Source organism: Triticum dicoccoides, chromosome 1B (genome assembly GCF_002162155.2).
Source record: "Triticum dicoccoides isolate Atlit2015 ecotype Zavitan chromosome 1B, WEW_v2.0, whole genome shotgun sequence".
In the NCBI taxonomy this organism is placed as follows: Eukaryota; Viridiplantae; Streptophyta; class Magnoliopsida; order Poales; family Poaceae; genus Triticum; species Triticum dicoccoides.
In genome coordinates, this window is record NC_041381.1 from 425,575,400 (window position 1) to 425,586,133 (window position 10,734).

The window sequence follows — 10,734 nt, forward strand, 5'->3', positions numbered from 1 at the left end:
ATGTCTCCTTCTTCCTGGACTTCACCACAATATCGTCCACATAAGCATGAACATTGCACCCAATCTGCTTGTGAAGGCAATTTTGCACGCATCGCTGACAAGTCGCCTGGGCACTCTTGAGCCCGAAAGGCATAGACACATAACAGAAGGCTCCAAAGGCAGTTATAGAAGTTGTTTTCTCCTGGTCCTTAACTGCCATCTTGATCTAATGATAACCAGAATAAGCGTCCAAAAAACTCAAGCGCTCACAACCCGCCGTAGCATCAATAATCTGATCAATACGAGGGAGAGCAAAAGGATCAGCTGGACAAGCCTTGTTCAAATCCGTGTAATCCACACACATGCGCCAAGTGCCATTCTTCTTAAGCACCGGCACCAGGTTAGCCAGCCACTCAGGATGAAAAACCTCAATGATAAACCCAGCCGCCAAAAGCTGGGCTACCTCCTCACCAATGGCCTTGCGCCTTTATTCATTGAAGCGGCAAAGAAACTGCTTGACTGTTTTAAACTTGGGATCAATACTGAGAGTGTGCTCAGTGAGTTCCCTCGGTACACATGACATGTCAAAAGGTTTCCATGCAAAGATGTCCCGATTCTCATGGATGAACTCGATGAGCGCGCTTTCCTATTTTGGATCCAGGTTAGTACTGATGCTGAACTGCTTGGATGAATCGCCAGGAACAAAATCAACCAATGAGAGTCTCATCAGCTGGTTTAAACTTCAAGGCCAGATCATGATCTGTAGTTGGCTTTTTCAAAGATGTCATATCCGACGGATCAACATTGTCCTTATAAAATTTTAACTCCTCAGTTGCGCAAACCGACTCGGCGTAAGCTGCATCGCCCTCTTCACAGTCCAAAGCTATCTTCTGGCTCCCATGTACTGTGATGGTCCCATGGTGACCCGGCATCTTGAGCTGCAAATAAACATAACAGGGTCGAGCCATGAACTTAGCATAGGAAACCCTACCTAAACTAGACCAACCCTAAAACCTAGGGAGCCTATCCGGTCGGGCCGCCACCGCCTCCCACCTCGGGATCCCTCCAAATCCCATCTGGACAATCCTCTCGCGCAACCACTTCCAGCCAACCAACCCTTGCAGCCCCCACCATCGATCTGGACCATCCGATCTAGATCGAATGGCCCTCATCATCCCAGTTCATCCCACCGAGGTCCTGGATCCAGCTGCCCCGCAAGGCTTGAGCGCCTCATTCCCTCCTCCCGTGCCTTGATCCAGTAGGGATTGAAAGTAGCACTGCCCTGCGCCAGCCTCCGGAGCGCCGTCCGTCCCGGCAACCTCGACGTTGAGCTCCAGTAGGAACTGCTTCACACGCCCCTATGCCCGCGAGCGTATGAGGCTGCGCCCTCCTCCTCGTCTAGCCCTCCACCTCGCCGGACCAGGAGATGACCTTGCACCGCCCCTACCTTCCCTTTCTTCCTCTCCCGTTTCTCTCTTCTCTCTTTCTCAATGCTCTCTCTATCTTTGTTGCAACAGGGAACAAAGCCGCCTTGTTCGTCGCCCTTGTTTTCACCCGCCAGGAGACCGACTGCAGCCTCCTTGACTCAAATCCTTGCCGTTGCCTTGCTCCGCCCTCGCCATCGTCCCACCGTGCCTGGATCCGCACCTCCCTTCGTTCCCTGCACCACCGCATCGCCAGAGCAGAAGCTCCATCCGCCGTCACGCCAAGTCCCGCTCATGCCTCTGTTCGAGAGGAGGATGCTGCAGTCGTGCTCGGTCGCTCATGTTGACCGCGACCTGCCCATCTCCTTCGCCTCTTAGGCCGCTAGCGACCTCCCCAATCCGGCCTGCTTGGGCCTCCTCCACCGACCGGGCCAAGAGCCCATGGTGAGGCCACCCCGACGATGCCCCTTTATTTTTTTCCTCCTGTTGGCCCAGCAAGATTTGGCCCGATGCATGTTATTTTCCTCTGGACGAATTTAGCTTTTATCCAGGATTTACAGACTTGCAGAAAAACCCTCATACTTCATGTATCTAATAACTCCAGAACAGTGCATCATATGTAAATAATTTATACATGTAAAATGCTTAGAATTTCATCTAGTTTCATAATATCCAACTTTCATCCATGTTTAAAATGTTTAACTTGTTGTTTGCTTTAATTTGCATAAATGCCATGTTAAAATGATTTATTTCATAACTAATTCACCGTAGCTCCGAATTTAATAAACTTTATATGTAAATGGGGTAGAAAATTCCTAGTTTAACATGGTGCACTTTATTTTCCTGTTGAACAACAATAAAATATGGTTTAGGGCAGAACAATACCAAATTCGAATATTGCTCATGAGGATTTTCCGGAATTGTTGTTTGTTGTTTCGGACCTCATTTAAACTTGCCTAAATAGTTAGTTTTATTATGCTTCACCCCTTGCCATGTTTAATAACATTTAATATTGTTGGGAACATAACCGAGAGAGAACTAAATAATTGATGTGGTGTTTCGGCAATATGCAACTCGTTGCATATTGAGCTTCACTTAATTTGTAGTATTGTTTGTGCACCTTGTCATGCCATGCATATTTAAATCAGACATGCATCATACTTGTTTGTGCATCATGCCATGTTTATGCTTGTGCATTTACTATGTTGTTTGCTTCTTTCCAGTGTTGCTTCTTAGTTCCGGTAACATTGCGATTGTGAGGATCCGTTTGACTATGTTGGTTCGTCTACTTCATGGATTCGGTCTTCCTCCTAGCGGAATCTCAGGCAAGATGACCATTACCCTCGATATCACTTCTATCTTTGCTTCCTAGTTGCTTCGTTCTATTGCCATGCTGCGCTACCTATCACTTGTTTACCATGCCTCCCATATTGCCATGTCAAGCCTCTAACACACCTTTCCTAGCAAACCGTTGTTTGGCTAAGTTACCGCTTTTGCTCAGCCCCTCTTATAGCGTTGTTAGTTGCAGGTGAAGTTGAAGATTGCTCCTTGTTGGAACATGTTTATGTTGGGATATCACAATATCTCTTATTTAAATAATGCATCTATATACTTGGTAAAGGGTGGAAGGCTCGGCCTTATGCCTGGTGTTTTGTTCCACTCTTGCCGCCCTAGTTTCTGTCATACCGGTGTTATGTTCCTTGATTTTGTGTTCCTTACGCGATCGGGTTTATGGGAACCCCTTGACAGTTCGCTTTGAGTAAAACTCCTCCAGCAAGGCCCAACATTGGTTTTCCATTTGCCTAACAACCTATAACCCTCCATTGGGGTCTACAACCCCAAGGGTCATCTTTATTTTAACCCCCCCGGGCCAGTGCTTCTCTGAGTGTTGGTCCGAACTAGAGCCACTTGCAGCGCCACCTTGGGGAAACCTGAGGGTTGGTTTTAGCTGTACGTAGTGTTCATCCGGTGTGCTCTGAGATCGAGATATGTGCAGCTCCTATCGGGATTTGCTGGCACAGTAAGGCGGTCTTGCTGGTCTTGTTTTACCATTGTCGAAATGTCTTGTAACCGGGATTCCGAGGCTGATCGGGTCTTCCAGGGAGAAGGAATATCATTCGCTGATCGTGAAAGCTTGTGATGGGCTAAGTTGGGACACCCCTGCAGGGTATAAACTTTCGAATGCCGTGCCCGCGGTTATGTGGCAGATGGGAATTTGTTAATATCCGGTTGTAGAGAACTTGACACTTGACTTAATTAAAATGCATCAACCGTGTGTGTAGCCGTGATGGTCTCTTTTCGGCGGAGTTCGGGAAGTGAACAAGGTCTTTGTGTTATAATTGTGCATAAGTAGTTTCAGGATCACTTCTTGATCACTTCTAGCTTCTCAGCCGTTTGCGTTGCTTCTCTTCTCGCTCTTATTTGCATATGTTAGCCACCATATTTGATTATTTCTTGCTTCAACTCCACCTCATTAACACTTCCTACCCATAAGCTTAAATAGTCTTGATCTCATGTGATGCAACCGAGCTCAGTTGGGAGTTCGATGAGGACCTTGGTCGTTACTATGTTTCATTTCTTGATGACCAGTAGTAGAGCCGAGTTGGGACGATCGGGGATCTAGCATTTGGGTTTATCTTCTTTTTATTTGGATTCGTCCGCAGTCGGACTATGTGTGTACTCTGAATGATGTATGATTTATTTAAGTACTTGTGAAGTGGCGATTGTAAGCCAACTCTTTATCACTTCCTTGTTCATTACATGGGATTGTGTGAAGATGACCCTTCTTTCGACAAAACGACAATGCGGTTATGCCTCTAAGGCGTGCTTCAACATGTGGGAGATATAGCAGCGTCGTGGGTGTTACAAGTTGGTAATCAGAGCCATCCCCGGCTTAGGAGCCCCCTGCTTGATCGAATCGCTGACGTTGTTGAGTCTAGAACCAAAATGTTTTTAGTCTTAGGATTATATATATCGAAGAGTAGGATTCTTTTTACTCCTTAGCCCCTTCGTTGCTCTGGTGAGGTCTCTTGATGTAGATGTTTTGACTTTCCTCTCCTCAAATTTCACTAATTTTTTTAGGATCACACGGGTATCTTGGGGTCGTTCCGATAGTATTGTGACGATAACATTGTTCTAGGTGCCTCCTGACATTTAAGGGTTGTGCCAGTGTCCCCGGGAGTTGAGCTCCGAGGTGTTGTCATCACAATTTTATCGTTACAATTTTGGAATACCTGAGTTTTGCCAACATCGAAAATCTCTTTGATGCAGTTGTTGGTGAGATAACCTCGACGCCACCCAGTACTGGGGCGGGAGTTTGGGAGTATTGCCATAGCTAGTATAACGGATGCTTTTCGAAGGTTGAGGTACACGATTTTTGGAGTTTTCTTGGTTATGTGTTGACGGATGGATACAGCTGGATGTAGGGATTGTTAGTTTGGGTGAGTTATTTATTGCTTCCCCTGTATCCCCAACACCAGATTGCATAACCAGAAAGTTTCGGGAGTTTATAGGTGGGAATTCAAGTAGCTCCTAGAATATCTTTCCGACAGATGCATGATATGAGATTGGGGTTCGACGTCTAGTGGTCCGCCTATCCACGGTCGTTTTTACAGTGGTCTCACTGTGTCTTAAAGAGCCCTTTTGGCTATGATGTTTCAGGGACGTTTCGTATGTCATGTGCACTGCCTTGTACATGATGGTGTTGTACGATCGAGCCTGTGTGGGCCCCACCACGAGAACTTCAAACGAAATCTCTATCATATGTTTGTTTTCGGCTTATTCTGCAAGCCAAATCCCTTGTTTTGTTTTATTTGTGGTATTCGAGTTGCTTCGAAGTAAAATGTTGAATCCATACATTTCCTAAACGGTGTTCTCATATTGCTACGTGAATACTAATCCTTCTTGATCATCGAGGTCGTCATGTTAATTCTTTTCCAACCGGCGTGCTTCTCTTCAAGTGGATCCGATCATTTCAAGATTTGCGAGATCAATTCTAAGTTTTCTCAACGGTATCCATTCCATCTTCCCAAGTTGCCTTTGTTTTCCCCGCCCTCCCACCCTTTTTCTTCAAGGACTCAGATTTCTTAATCATGTATCCTTTGTTTGTGAGAAGTCTCTTGATTTTTTTCTTTCAATGTTCTTATCCGGTGATTTCCCATGAATATGCTCAATAGTTTCAAGTTCATCATCCTTCGTTGTTGTTTCTTCTCCGGTGGTTCTAATTCAAACTTTCAGTGTTGATCATATTCTTTTCCTCGTGTCAAATGCTTTCTCATCCGATGCACCTCTTAATCTTTCACTTCTCGCTATTCTTTTGTCCTGTAGTGCTCAAGATATCTCAGAAGATTCGTGTTTTCCATTTCTAATCCGTTCAAGCTATTTGGAGATTGTTATCTCATTCAAGCCATTTAATTCTACCGGTGCAATCTCTATTTCAAGCAATCCTTCAATGATGTTTCTTTCGAGTGGGCCCTAACCCACATGTCTTTTCCCAGGATATTACCTGACTCTTCTAATTTTCCCGGAGTTACTCCCAAATTCATTTTAAAGTTTGACGTAAGAATGAATTTCATCAGTCTGATGTTTTCCAAGATCGATTTGAAATTATTTTTCGTTGTTGGTTCAACCTTTACTCTTTTCATTCTCCCGGAGTATCTCAACAATTCATGGTAGTGTTTCTCGACGTCATTCTCGGATTTTGAAGATCAAAGAAGAGTTCCTCTTAAATCCTTACCCGTTCTTCCAAAGATGTGCAGTTCAAGCTTGATACCATCCTCTCATAATTGTTTTCGATTGTGAGAATTCTTTTCACCCATCCGGAGCATTTCATGAGTTGTTCCCATTTTTTTCCTCCGAAGGCCATCATGACATAATTCTTCATTCTCAGCGTGTAGCTATCGTTCTCCAAATCTTACCGGTGCATCATTCAAATAACCTCTAATCAGTTCATGGTCTCTTCGTTCTCATGTATCTAAATCCCTTGAAGTATCTTCATTCATTTTCCAATTCTTCCCGGTGAATTGTGCCTTTGCTACTTTCATTTTCAATTCTTATGGTGGTTCGTTCAAGATTTATATTCCTTTGTTATCGTATCAAATCATTCGTTCTTTCCAATCCTACCGGTGGCCCATTGAGTTTGTGCTATATCTCTCTTACCTTTCTACGAGAATAAGTAGTATGCCAAATCCGTTGCTTGTCATCAATTTAAATTGGTGAAGGATAGGCATAACGTAATTCTTATTATTGTTTCATACAAGTAATCTAGTTTCTTCTTTCTAGAGTTGTTCATCATGTCATTTTTCTCGGTTCGAGATGCTTCATCTTTTCTTTTCCGGAGTTGCATGTTTTCCGCATTATCTCGTCGCGAAGCTCCATCTAAATCATCACAAGGCTTCACCCTGTGTTTTCAACTTCTCTTTCTTTTATCATCCTTTTATTACCGGAGTTCTTCATAAAGGCTCTACATGGTGGTTCGTCAAGGATTCTTTTCATTCTCCAATTGTTCTTCAAGATTTCTCTTGAAGTTAAGATCAGCCTAGCTATACTCTAAAAATAAACATGGTGCTCAACACATGTTTTGTTTTGAGGAGCTCAAGTATTCTTCATCTTGCATTCCAAAGTGCAATTCTTTCTACCTTATCTTTTGAGGTGGTGTTATGTCACTCTTGACAATTTCCTTCATGTTTCATGATTCATATGTTGTCAAGAATGAGGTATTTTAAATCCATCAATCTCTTTGTTGGAGTTATCTTGGGATATATTTCACCTAAAGCCTTCCATTGGGAATGTTGCTATTTGTGGTGCTTATTATTGATCCAAGTTTTATCCTATCCTCTCGCCGAAAGAAGTTTTCATCCCTTCGTTGATCTCAACCTATCATTGATTCGTTAGTGGCAGAATTTCACCTCAAGTTTTGAGATGTTTTTCATAAGCCCACTACAAGCTTATTCGTTTCATTGTTGGTTTTTCCAACAACCTCATTGTAACCTTATTGGAAGGGTGCTTTCCAAGCTCATTGTGGCAGAAGTTGGCAATTTCTTCTTCATTCTATTATCCCAATGATCTACTTCTATTCTTTCTTACGGAGGCATTGTGATGTTGCTCTTTTCACTCATCATCTCGAATTTTGAGGATCGTGTTCTTTTCGTGCTTATCCATTTAACCGAAGTGTTGTGTCATCTCTTCAAGTTCCTTTCGTCTTATCAAGTCTTGCATCTCTTTTCAACCGGAGTGTTGTCTGAATTTGATCTTCCTTGTTCCTTGTTTATCTCGTTTCAACCAGAGTGGTTCCAATTCCTTCTTGTCCATTATACTCGTCATTCATAGCTTTGCAGCCTCCAAGGTTCACATGGTGTTCCTTGTTTCTATTCTCTACGGCGGTGCTCTCAATTGTGTTAAACTCTGTTGTGTTCTCTCTTTCAACTTTTCAACCTCTCAAGGTTCTTTGGTTTCACTCATTGGTCAAAGAAGCAACTTAGTTTTAACCTCTTCTCTTCCTCTTCCGTTTCTCTCTGGTGCCATCCTAGATCTCGGGACGAGATCCTCTTGTAGTGGTGGAGAGTTGTAACGCCCCGGATGTAACTTTCCATAATTGTACCTCCAACTCTTGCCATTTCCGGCTATGTGTTATGTTATTTCCTCCGTGGTTGGGTTTTTGTCTTTTGTTTTGCATTTTGTTCATGTCATGCATCTCATCTCAAAGCATCATGCGCATTGTATCTGCATGTTTTCATAAAGCCTGCATCCGTTCGTAGTTGTCGCGTTCCCCCTTGCCTTCGTCGAAGCCGAGTCCAACCAGGTTTTCGATTCCCTCTTGTCTGACCGTTTGACCCTCTCTACACTTTGCTCAGACCCCCTCGTGTGCGCGTCCGAAACTCCCCCGGACCCGACCCGGACAGTCGTTACCGATGGGTCCCGATCATCTCCAAACATCTATAAAACATCTTCGTTTTATTCATTGGACCCCCTAGCCTATTTTTTCACATCCATCTGATTACGATCGGAGGGGCTAGATAGCCCCTACCCAATTCTTACTTGCTATATATAGCAGATGAAACCCTAACTAAACTAGACCAACCCTAAAACCTAGGGAGCCTGTCTGGTCGCGCCGCCGCCGCCTCCCACCTCGGGATCCCTCCAAATCCCATCTGCCCAATCCTCTCGCGCAGCCCACTTCCAGCCAACCAACCCATGCAGCGCCCACCGTCGATCTGGACCGTCTGATCTAGATCTAATGGCCCTCATCGTCCCAGTTCATCCCACCGAGGCCCTGGATCCAGCTGCCCCGCAAGGCCTGAGCGCCTCGTTCCCTCCTCACGTGCCTCGATCCAGTATGGATCGGAAGCAGCACCGTCCTGCGCCAGCCTCCATAGCGCCATCCTCCCCGGCAACCTCGACGTTGAGCTCCAGTAGGAACTGCTTTGCGCGCCCCTATGCTTGTGAGCGTACGAGGCTGCGCCCTCCTTCTCGTCCAGCCCTCCACCTCGCCGGACTAGCAGATGAGCCTCGCACCGCCCCTACCTTCCCTTTCTTCCTCTCCCGTTTCTCTCTTCTCTCTTTCTCAATGCTATCTCTCTCTGTTGTAATAGGGAATCGAGCCGCCTTGTTTGTCGCCCTTGTTCCCCCCCAGGAGACCGACTGCAGCATCCTCAACCCGGATCCACGCTGTCGCCTTGCTCCGCCCTTGCCTTCAGCCTGTCGCGCCCGGATCCGCACCTTCCTTCGTTCCCTGCAACGCCGTGTCACCAGAGCAGGAGCTCCATCCGCCGTCGTGCCAAGTTCCGCTCCTGCCTCTGTTTGAGAGGAGGATGCTGCCCGGTCGCTTGCATTGACCGCGACCTACCCATCTCCTTCGCCTCTTAGGCCACCAATGACCTCCCCAATCCGGCCTGCTTGGGCCTCCTCCACCGACCGGGCCAAGAGCCCATGGTGAGGCCACCCCGCCGATGCCCCTTTATTTTTTTTCCTCCTGTTGGCCCAACAAGATTCGGCCCAATGCGTGTTTTTTCCTCTGGATGAATTTAGCTTTTATCCAGGATTTACAGACTTGCAGAAAAACCCTCATACTTCATGCATCTAATAACTCCAGAACCGTGTATTATATGTACATAATTTATACATGTAAAATGCTTAGAATTTCATCTAGTTTCATAATATACAACTTTCATCCATGTTTAAAATGTCTAACTTGTTGTTTTCTTTAATTTGCATAAATGCCATGTTAAAATGATTTATTTCATAACTAATTGACCGTAGCTCCGAATTTAATAAACTTTATATGTAAATGGGGTAGAAAAATGCCTAGTTTAACATGGTGCACTTTATTTTCCTGTTTAACAACAATAAAATATGGTCTAGGGCAGAACTGTACCAAATTCGAATATTGCTCATGAGGATTTTCCGGAATTGTTGTTTGTTGTTTCCGGCCTCATTTAAACTTGCCTAAATAGTTAGTTTTATTATGCTTCACCCCTTGCCATGTTTAATAACATTTAATATTGTTGGGTACATAACTGAGAGAGAACTAAATAATTGATGTTGTATTTCAGCAATATGCAACTCGTTGCATATTGAGCTTCATTTAATTTGTAGTACTGTTTATGCACCTTGTCATGCCATGCATATTTAAATTGGACATGCATCATACTTGTTTGTGCATCAAGCCATGTTTATGCTTGTGCATTTTTACCATGTTGTTTGCTTCTTTCCGGTGTTGCTTCTTAGTTCCGGCAACATTGCGATTGTGAGGATCCGTTCGACTACGTTGGTTCATCTACTTCATGGATTTGGTCTTCTTCCTAGCGGAATCTCAGGCAAGATGACCATTACCCTCGATATCACTTCTATCTTTGCTTCCTAGTTGCTTCGTTCTATGGCTATGCTGCGCTACCTATCACTTGTTTACCATGCCTCCCATATTGCCTTGTCAAGCCTCTAACCCACCTTTCCTAGCAAACCGTTGTTTGGCTAAGTTACCGCTTTTGCTCAGCCCCTCTTATAGCGTTGTTAGTTGCAGGTGAAGTTGAAGATTGCTTCATGTTGGAACATGTTTATGTTGGGATATCACAATATCTCTTATTTAATTAATGCATCTATATACTTGGTAAAGGGTGGAAGGCTCAGCCTTATGCCTGGTGTTTTGTTCCACTCTCGCCGCCCTAGTTTCCGTCATACCGGTGTTATGTTCCTTGATTTTGTGTTCCTTACGCGGTCGGGTTTATGGGAACCCCTTGAAAATTTGCTTTGAATAAAACTCCTCCAACAAGGCCCAACATTGGTTTTCCATTTGCCTAACAACCTGTAACCCTCCCTCGGGGTCTGCAGCCTCGAG